Source organism: Dipteris shenzhenensis, chromosome 9 (assembly GCF_047967505.1).
Source record: "Dipteris shenzhenensis isolate YYH24624 ecotype China chromosome 9, Dip_SZ_1.0, whole genome shotgun sequence".
NCBI classification, from domain to species: domain Eukaryota; kingdom Viridiplantae; phylum Streptophyta; class Polypodiopsida; order Gleicheniales; family Dipteridaceae; genus Dipteris; species Dipteris shenzhenensis.
In genome coordinates, this window is record NC_141604.1 from 13,112,625 (window position 1) to 13,123,238 (window position 10,614).

A 10,614-nucleotide genomic window follows, 5' to 3' on the forward strand; every position below is an offset into this window, starting at 1 on the left:
TGATGGTTTCATCATGTATACCTCTTTTTGCAAATCAACATGCAAGAAGGGATTCTTTGCATCCATCTGCTGAAAAGTCCATCACTTAGTTGTATCCATAGCAATTCTCTCACTGCTGACTACTTTCACAGTTGCCATTCTTGCAAGCGAGTAAATGACTGATCACACACCAACCATAGCTATGACTGCTCTCACAATTGTCATTCTTGCAATTGGGTTAAATGTTTCCTCATAGTCTATGCCACACATCTATGCATAACCCTTGCCAACCAATCTTGCTCACAAGCAATATGCTTCATATTATATAGCTACTTGCATCCAATTTCTTTCTTATCCTTAGGCAAGGAAACTAACCCCATGTTGCATTTTCATCCAATGTTGCCATCTCCTCATCCACATCATCTTCCCATTTCTAGTTTCCAAGTTCTTGCTCAAAGCATGTGGTCTCGTTCTCTTGTATAACCTTGATCATTTATGCATAATTACCAATCATATCTCATTCTATCAATTGGATATCCCACAAGAGTGGGCTTGCATGCACCTCAATCCTTGCCAGGCATGCATTCTTGCTTTCTCTTCCACCAGGAGTAACAACTGAAGGAATTCCAAGTCCCTCATCAACGCTTTATTTTAAGGCACTCAACTCACCATCCACATGAGGATGCCTTATAGGCACATCAAACATAAAAAACTAATTTTCTTTCTCGCTCCCTTGCTTGATACATGTGTACCACCATCTAGAGTGCCATGTGATGAAGCATATAATCTTATGCTTCCCGTTCATGGACTAGAATAAGATCCATTAGTAAAGGACTCTTTTGATCCACTAAGTTCTTGTGATTCCTGTACTACATGTGGTGCAACATCATTATTTCTTGTCTCTACATCTTTTGCTACCTTCATTAGTTCTCATCAAACAATACATTTTTTCTCACCGATGCATTTTGTGAGCAGTAGGGTTAGCATCTCTACCGTCTCTATTGCAAGCAAAAGCCAATGAAAATGCACTTTTTCCCTTTTGGATGTAGCTTCTTTCTCCTCTCAGCATTGAGATGCACAAAAGCAATACAACAAAATACTTTTAGATGTGAAATATCTCATTTCTTGCTTGTAAACTTTTCTTCATGTCTCATACCATGAATTGTTGTAGTGGGGGTTTTGTTCATAATGTAAACAACAATTCCTACTGCTTCAATCCAATACTAATCTAGCATATTCTTTTCATTCACAATTGCTCATGCTATCTGTACAATATACCCATTAGTTCTTTTTGTATCCCACTTTATTGAGGGTTTGCATGAGTTTGTTCTTTCAATTCCTTGTTCTCTAAGTAATCGCTAAATCATATAAAACATGTTCTCCTTCTCCATCAAGTCTTAGTAGCTTTATGAGCATATCTTTCTACTTTTCAACCATATCCTTGAAGCTTAGGAAGTGGCAAACACACCTTCGTTTCATATAGTAGACCCCCATCTTTTTTCTATGATCATCAATAAATCTAGTCATAGTAATGGCATCCTCCAATGGATGCTTCTTTGGTAGACCAACATTTGAGTAGATATCTTGCAAATATCTTTTGCTTACATAATCATGCTCTAAAAATACATGCTTGGCCTACTTGCATAGTTGGCATTCCTCACATACCTTATGCATGCCATCAACTTTGAACTTAGGCAAAACTACAACAATGTTCTTAGTCTGCATTGACTTTAGCCGTGTATTTAACATGCCCAATGGACTTCTTCCATACATCTATATTTGCAATAACACCTATACTATGTGCAAGATTGTATCATTCACCTCAAGCATTCCAACATTCAAGGTGAATTCCTGCCATTTTTGTTGCCTTTTGCAACAAAGAGGCACTGATCCTTCATATCTTGCTTGAGGATGAAAACTCACTTGTAGACCCTGCTCAACCATCTAGCCAACAAAAACCAAGTTCTTTGTGATGTAAAGAACATGAAATACGTTAGCCAGGTACTTTGTTTTTCCATCTTGAATAGATAGTGACATTTTACGACATATGCAATAGGATGCACAATATCATTAACTATTTCCACATATTGACCTAGTTTTTAAAAAAACTCTTACTTCTCAAACTAATCACCATGACTAGTCATGTGGTTAGAGGCACTAGAGTTACATACCAAACATTTTTGCAATTTGTTGCATCTCTTGTCATGGAGTTAACCATGCGCTGCATCATAAAGTGTTGTTCATTTCGATCATCATTATGTTTACTTGATGACATGTAGTTGTCTTGCTACATCTTTCCACTCTTTTGTAATCTTACTTTTGGTAGTAGGTCTTGGCCACATGCCCTAATTTGCCATAGTAACAGCAATCTTGGCTACTATCTCTTTCTTGGCTTCTATAAAGGTAACATACTCTTGACTACCTTTTCTCTCCCACCTAGACACACAGTTATAGTTGTAATAAGGTTTAAAAGGATAGAAGATGTTACACCCTATTTGATGTAGAGCTATATCGACAAGGAATTGATGGAGTGTTGAGGTGTGCTATTAATGCTGCTAAAGTGTCTGAATTTTTGAGGCATTACCATAATGTTTTTTGTGGATGGAATTATGGTGTTGATTATATTTCTAAGACAATTTTGCATGATGTTGCTATTGGCCACCATGTTCAAGGGCATGGCTAATACATAGGCCGAATACATATCCAATGTTTGGATAATAATCCATAAAGCATATCTTACATAGTTATAGATATGGAGAGCCACCGATGTGTCAGGTATACCTCTTAGTTTTACATGCTTTTTGGATTATATCTCAGATACAAGTCTCATGATTGGATTGTTGTGAGAGAGAGTTATCTTCTGATGATTGATAAGCAATGATTATTGATTATGTATTTTTTTGACTATTCTGAATCAAATATGCAATTTTTGTTTATGGCAATTGATTGTTACTGTTCTTTATCTTGTATCTTTTTATAACCAATGTAATGTAGTTCTAATAAGTTCCTATGAATTCCTTGAAAGTTATGCTACTCAACATGTAAGAATGAACATATTCATTCTGACACGTATTCTCTCTATTCATAATCTCGGAGTCCTAGTACCGCATAGACATTGGTGATCCCACGTGTTCCAAGACTCCATCAAATTTGATAGTGGTGTTTCCTTTGAATATTCAGGACATGGACCGATGAATTTGGTTCTACTGTCAGCATGATAATCATGAGACAATACGGTTTGCAAACCATGAAATATGGGGTGACCATTTTTTAATGCAATGGAAGGCACACATTTTCATGAATGGAATGATAAAATCACTAATTGAAAGTATCGATGTTGCTTGTTGAATGATTGGCTATTAGTTCCTACATCCAAAGGTTTGGAACAAAACAATGCTCAACAATTACAGTGTCAAAATGGGTGATGTTTTGAATCTCATCGCAGTCTGAAGCATTTTTTGAGGAGATAGTGACATGGATAGTGAAATGCAAGAGACTGCATGTTAGACAAACTAGATGGGCTTGATTATATATCCTTTGAACAAAACATCAAGTGCACCTCTTATAGGAGCAAATATGGCAAGAACATAGTTTTGTATCAACAGTAACTATCAAATTCAAATTTGATGAACTAGCATTGGTGGATGAATAAGTGAACCAAAATGAGAAAGATACAATGAGTTATGGAGGCAAGTTTATAAGAGATCCGAATTTCATAGGTATCATTGGAATGCTAGCATTGGTAGAATGGACGATCGATTGCCAAATGCAGTTTGATCCCCTCCAAGTGATGAGAGATGAATAATGAACACAAGAGCAGATCTTGATGACTAGAAGAATGACAAAAGAGTTACATTAGAACATTGGAAGCTATAGCAGATGATTTGGGAGTGGAATTTGATGAAGAGGAGGAAAATAACAGCACACACAACAGCTCGAGAGGTAAGCCCAAACCCACAAAGAGGGTTGGAATCACCATCGGCAATACAAGAACAAGAAATTCAGTATAGATGAATCAATCACAAGCATCTCAAGGAGTGCAAGGACCACCAATTTTACCACAAGGGGTCCAAGTACCACCCATTGTATCACAACGAGTGTACGTACCACCAAGTTTTGCACAAGGAGTGCAAGTAGCACCCGTTGTATTGTGAGGAGTGCAAGTACCACCACTTTTACCACAAGGAGTAGTTCCACCACATGGAGAAGTTCTAGCACAAGGAGTAGTTCCACCTGTATTACTAGAAGCCCCCCCTTCAATGTATCCTAGTGCAACAAGTTTGAAGTGTAAATTCACAAAGTTCAAGGGTAAAAAGAAAGAAGACTCAGATAGCCATGTAGCCCAATTTGAGACCCTTTTGAGACACAATGGTAGACAAGTGCTTCTAGACTACGTTCGGGAGAAGATGAAATAGTTCATAGGTACATTGAGTAGCAAGGCCATGAGCTAGTTTAGCCCCTATAGAATTAGCATATTTTATAACTTACAATGCTTTGAACATAACAATTTTGTCATGGTTTTAGAAAGAGAAAACCTCAAAAGATGCCCATAAGAAATTGAGAGATTTGAGGGAGGAAAAGTTATTGGTAAAAACTATGTATGGAAATTCCAAAATCCTAATGCATGATTGGATCCAACAGTAGATAATCAAAATGTTGGTATAAGATTTTGGTATAGTATTTAGACCTAAAATTTGTAGTGCAATAAGTGGAACTAGATATCCCAACTAGAGTAGACAACTTTAATGTCTTGATCGACTCTACAAAACGAGCCAAAAGAGGATGTGGATCTTTTAAAAGAAAGTCAAGAAAGGAGAATTTTGATTCCATAAGTGGCTTAGATTTTGATATGAAGGATTTAGATTTTGAATGCAAGGAAGATTCAAATTCAAACAATGGAACATCTAATAGCAATCCTAAGAATGCTAAGAAGAAGGAAAAGAAAAAGAAACAAAATAAGAAATAGAAGTTGTAGAAGAAAGTGTGAGGACACAATGAAAGCTGAGAGGGAGAGAGAGAGCTTGAGAGACAAGTTTTTGGTGGGTGTAGGTCACCCTAATCTTTTATTTCATCGATATATATGTGTTTGAGTATTATACATAACCGGGGTTAAGGTACAGTGGCCTTTAACCCCACAACCTCCCACTTAAAGACCAATGTGCCTTTAAGGGAGAACAACCACAATGAGCATACTATCCAATGCCCCTCAATACATGACAATACTCAAATCATTGACTAGGTAGACTCTTTGTCAGCATATCTGCAGGGTTGTCATCTGTATGAACCTTGACAAGCTCTATGCGCTTGTCCTCAAGTACCTTCATGCTGATAAAATGGTACCTGACCTCAATGTGTTTGGTCTTTGCATCAAAGACTAGATTCCGTGCTAGTTGAATAGCACTCATGGAATCACTAGCAATGTCAGTACACCTGTATCAATCCCCAAATCTCTCACTAGCCGATCAAGCCATATAGCCTCCTTGCAACCCTCTGTGGCTGCAACATACTCGGCCTCCGTGGTAGACAAAGCAATGCAATTCTGTGCGTGAGACATCCATGACATTGCACCACTTGCAAAGGTGAACACATAACCAAAAGTGGATCTCTTGCTATCCACATGCCCTGCATAGTTGGAATCTGTGTACCCAAATACACGCATCTCTTCTCTACCAAAGAAGATACACACCTCCTTGGTACCCTTCATGTACCTCATGATGCACTTGACCTCCTCCCAATGCCTCTTTCCTAGATTAGCCATATATTGGCTAACAACTCCCACTGCAAATGCAATGTCCGGTCTAGTAGCTATCATAGCATGAATAAAACTCCCAATCGCTAACGCATAAGGAACCTTGGTCATCATGGCCCTCTCCTCATCTGATTTGGGACTATTTCTTGACTCAATTTCACATATGGAGGCAATGGAGTACTTACTGCCTTCCCCCTCTCCATATTGAAACACTGCAACACTTTTGTAACATACTCCTTCTGTGAAAGCCAAAGAAGTTTCCTACTCCGGTCATGCGTGATGCGCACACCAAGAATATGACCTGCAGGTCCCAAATCCTTTATGTCAAAAGCCTCATGCAACTTGGCCTTTAATGCATCAAGCTCATAAGTGTTCTTGCTAGCCAATAACATATCATCCACATAAAGTGCCAGGAGCATCAGGCTATTATCTTGAGCCCTTTTAGTGTAGAGGGAGTGATCAATCTCACTTCTTCTAAAACCTTGGGACCGAATGAAAACATCAAACTTGTGATACCATTCTCTAGGCGCTTGCTTAAGGCCATAGAAACTCTTTTTCAGCTGCAAACCAAATGCTCTTTGCCCTTTTCTTCAAAGCCTTCTAGTTGTATCATGTAAAGTTCCTCATGCAAATCCCCATGCAAGAAAGTTGTCTTGACATCCATCTGCATAAGCTCCATATCCTCTATTGCTACAAGTCCAAGTACACATCTAAGTGTGGTCATCTTCACCATCGAAGAGAATATCTCATCAAAGTCCACACCCTTCTCTTGCTTGAACACTTTAGCAACCAAACGGGCCTTGTACTTAGGCACATCATCACCTGTGACCTTCATCTTGTAGACCCATTTACATGGCAATGCTTTCTTTTCATGTGGCAAAGAAACTAAGTCCCAAGTTTTATTCTTTATCAGGGATCTCATTTTTGATTGCATAGCATACTCCCACTTGTGCTAATCCTGGCGCATTATAGCCTCTCTATAGCAAGAAAGCTCCCCGCAATCAGTAAGCATCACATAGTCTACCCCTGGAACAAATCTCTCAGGCGGTCTAGACACTCTAGATGTTCTTCTCAAGGGCATTTCAGCTTGCTATCCCACCTACATATCAGCCACATTTGGCTCATCATTGCCACCAATAGATGATCCATCATCTACCCTTGATTGTGTACCTGTGGGAGTACCTAGTGGTACCATTTCTTGCACATTTGGTGCATTGGTAGCTTGCTATCTATCAACATATGTGGGTGGATTCACATCTTAGAAAGTGATTCTCGTCATTTCCACATCCCTCATGGGTGTCTTATGATCTTCTTCTCATTGAAGACCACATCATGGCTTTGTATGATCTTCTTTGCTTTTGAATCCTAGAGACGATAGCCCATCTCTCCACTTTCACCATAACCCAGAAAATGCATTTCCTAGACTTACGATCTAGCTTCTTCCGAAGCTCTTTTGGCACATGTGCATATGCCTCACACCCAAATAAATGCAAATGAGAGTAAGAGGGCTTCTTGCCACTCCATGCCTCTTTAGGAATACCACCATCCAAACTCTTGCAAGGTGATCTATTGATCACATGCACTACAGTCTTCATTGCCTCAGCCCAAAAACCACTAGAATGACTTGCATTGGAAAGCATACATTGCAACCTTTCCTGAATGGTGCGGTTCATCTGTTCTGCAATTGGATTCTGCTCTAGAGTACGAGGGGACATGAGCTCCCTCTTAATCCCACGTGTATCACAGAAATGTTGAAAGCCATGAGAGATATACTCTCCACCATTATCAATCCGTAGGCATTTAAGCGTTCTACCTAACTGATTTTCAGCCAAAGCCAACCATTGTTGAAATACTTGGAACACATCGCTCTTCCAATCTATAGCATAAGCCCACACTTTCCTAGTTGCATCATTAATGAATGTCACAGTATTCAGCCCCGCCGCCTAATGACCGTGTAGGCATGGGATCACATACGTCTGAATGCACCAAATCAAGCCTTTCAGGCTCTTTCTTTCCCCTTCTTTTATGGGCTGATTTAGTTTGCTTCCCATAGAGACAGTGCTCACAAAATTCAAAATCAGAAAAACTCAAATGCGGTACATAACCCAAACGGCATAAGAGTTTCATTCCATTCCGGCTCATGTGCCCCAACTTGCAATGCCACAAAGAAGTACTTGGCTTCTCGGTTATTGCAACAACATAATCAGACACCCTTGATACATGTAAGGGATATAAAGTCCCACACTTGGCACCCCTGGACAACACCATAGAACCCTTCTGAATTTTCCAACTCTGAAAGCCAAAAGTGGTCTAAAAACCAGCGTCATCTAGCTGACCCACTGAAATAAGACTCTTGGTCAACTTAGGCACATGTCTCACATTTTTCAAAACAAATGCAGACCCATTTGCAAAAGAAAACTTTATGTCACCTGCTCCCACTATGTCACATGCATAGTTATTTCCAAGATGCACATGACTTGTCTTTCCATTGTCATAAGTGGAGAACCATTCCCTACGAGGAGTAACATGGAATGAAGCACCAGAATCCAAAATTCAATCATGGGAATATGCATCATCTGAAGTGGTAAGCAAGTCTACAGGTAGAGTAGACATGAAGAGAATGTCATTGTCACTATCATCAATGACTACATTAATCTCCTCAATCTTCATTTTTCCTTAGTCCTCCCTTGGACTCTCTTCCTTCTTATTTGCACCCCAATTTGCATTCTTTTTCTTATACTTTTGCTCTTTTTTCAGCTTGTAGCAGTCCTTTTTCATATGGCCCTTCTTGCCACAGTGGTAACACTCAATGTTCTGTGCCCTGGATTTGCTACGAGACTTCCCTCTTTCTTGGGACTTCCCCCTGAACTGTGATCTGCTCCTTTGCACATTTATGGCTACATCCTACTTGTTGCCATCCATAGATTTCCATCCAATCTCCTCGGCCAATAAGTTACCCACAGCATCATCAAACTTCAGTACTCCACCAGGTGCAGAGTTACTGATAGCTATATAGAAGGTATCCCATGAGGATGGCAATGAACATAAGAGAGATATTGCCTTAGTCTCCACATCAAAATTCATCTTTTGAGCTTGAAGCTGGTTGAAAATAATATTAAATTCATTCAGAGTCATCAAAATCCTCAGTCAACATATCATCACTCTTTTTGACTTCGTCTTTGAAATCCTTGGCCCCTTCATCTCCCGATTCGTGCTTGGGAATGAGTTGAAGGTTTGGTTTCGAGAGCAGCTTTGACAATGCCTCGAAGGAATTCTTCATGGGAATATCCGGTGCTAGCCTAGACTCAAGCCGAGTACTTTTGTCTCCTTTCATTTTTGTCAAGTTAGCTGGACGCTTAAGAGCTTCATGCTATTTGGGTACCCATTTCTCCTTAGGAACCTAAGGAGGTTGAGAGTTCACCTTAGGCCTTATTTTCTTCAAAGGAATATTTTTTACAATGTGATCAGATAGCCCACATAGGAAGCAAGAATTAGGTAGGTTCTTATACATAACTTTTTGTTCCCTGATCACCCCACCCCTATGGTTGAGGATTACTATAGTTTTTGGGAGGTCTTCTACTAAATCTAGTTAAACACACACCTACAGGTTTCTCTAGGATTGATAAATTGCTCGTGTTCAATGCTTACCACCTCTCCTAAGCTACTACATAGCGACGCGGCTTGGTTGCATAGTGAAAAAGGTAAGTCAAGAAACTCTACCCAAATTGAAAGAACAGTGGACCTAGGATTATCCAGGTTGAAGGATGGTGACCATTTATCAAGATACAGAGGTTGATTGCTAATTGTCCATAGCCCATGGTGTAGCACTCGATGCAAAATCAGCTCTTTCAAATAGGAAGATGAAGTATCCTCATCTAAGGAAACTGCTCGTGTTCAATGCTTACCACCTCTCCTAAGCTGCTACATAGCGACACGGCTTGGTTGCACAGGGAAAGGTAAGTCAAGCAACTCTACCCAAACCGAAAGAATAGTGGACCTAGGATTGTTCGGGCTGAAAGACAATGACCATCTATCAAAATACAGAGGTTGATTGTTGTGAACTGTGTCCATAGCCCATGGTGTAGCACTCTTGATGCAAAATCAACTCTTTCAATCACGAAAATAAAGTACCCTCATCTAAGGAAATGGGCATTCGTGACTATTAGACCTGTACGACTCTAGTTGGTGTGAAACCAATTCTCAAGGAAAGCAGGTATCTGATTAGTGCATGAGAATTAGGCCATTCAATAGACTCTTCAAGAAGGCCTTTGTCAATCTGGGCAAATAATGTTTTGCTTGATCCAGAAGGCACCCTCTCTCCTGAAAGCCCTAGGCTCACATCTTCAAATTCTCATGGAGCTTCAGTTGTTCATTCTCCAGCTGCTGGGCTATCAAGGTTCGAGGTGTCTGAGTTGCCTCTGTGGGGGGTCTTGGAGGGAACTGCACCATTCTCTTGGGCTGGCTTCGTAGGATTGGTTTGGGACCCCTGTTTTTCTTCTTGTATTCCCTCTTGTATGGGAGTCGCCAGAAAGTTTTGTCTTTCTCTGAAGGGATCAGAGAAGAAGCCCCCTCTACTTTGTTGAAGAGCCCTCGTGTATGATGAGCAGGATGCTAGAATTTGTCTAACATAGCCAACAATCAATGTTCTAGAGTAGAAAGCACCACGACCTACTGTGGGATTGCCCAACGTGCTTCCTCCACGACCTGAGATGGAAAAAGAGCTTCCTCATTCGAAGGTTCTTCCTTGGGAATTAGCAGGGGCTGAGCAGCTTTTTCTACTTTGGGAGTCTCCGACATGTTGCAAAGGTGGAGCTGGAAAGTTGTCTACTAGGGGGGGAAGGAGGCAAGATCAGTGAGGCCAGGGACCATGTAATCCTTTCCAAAAG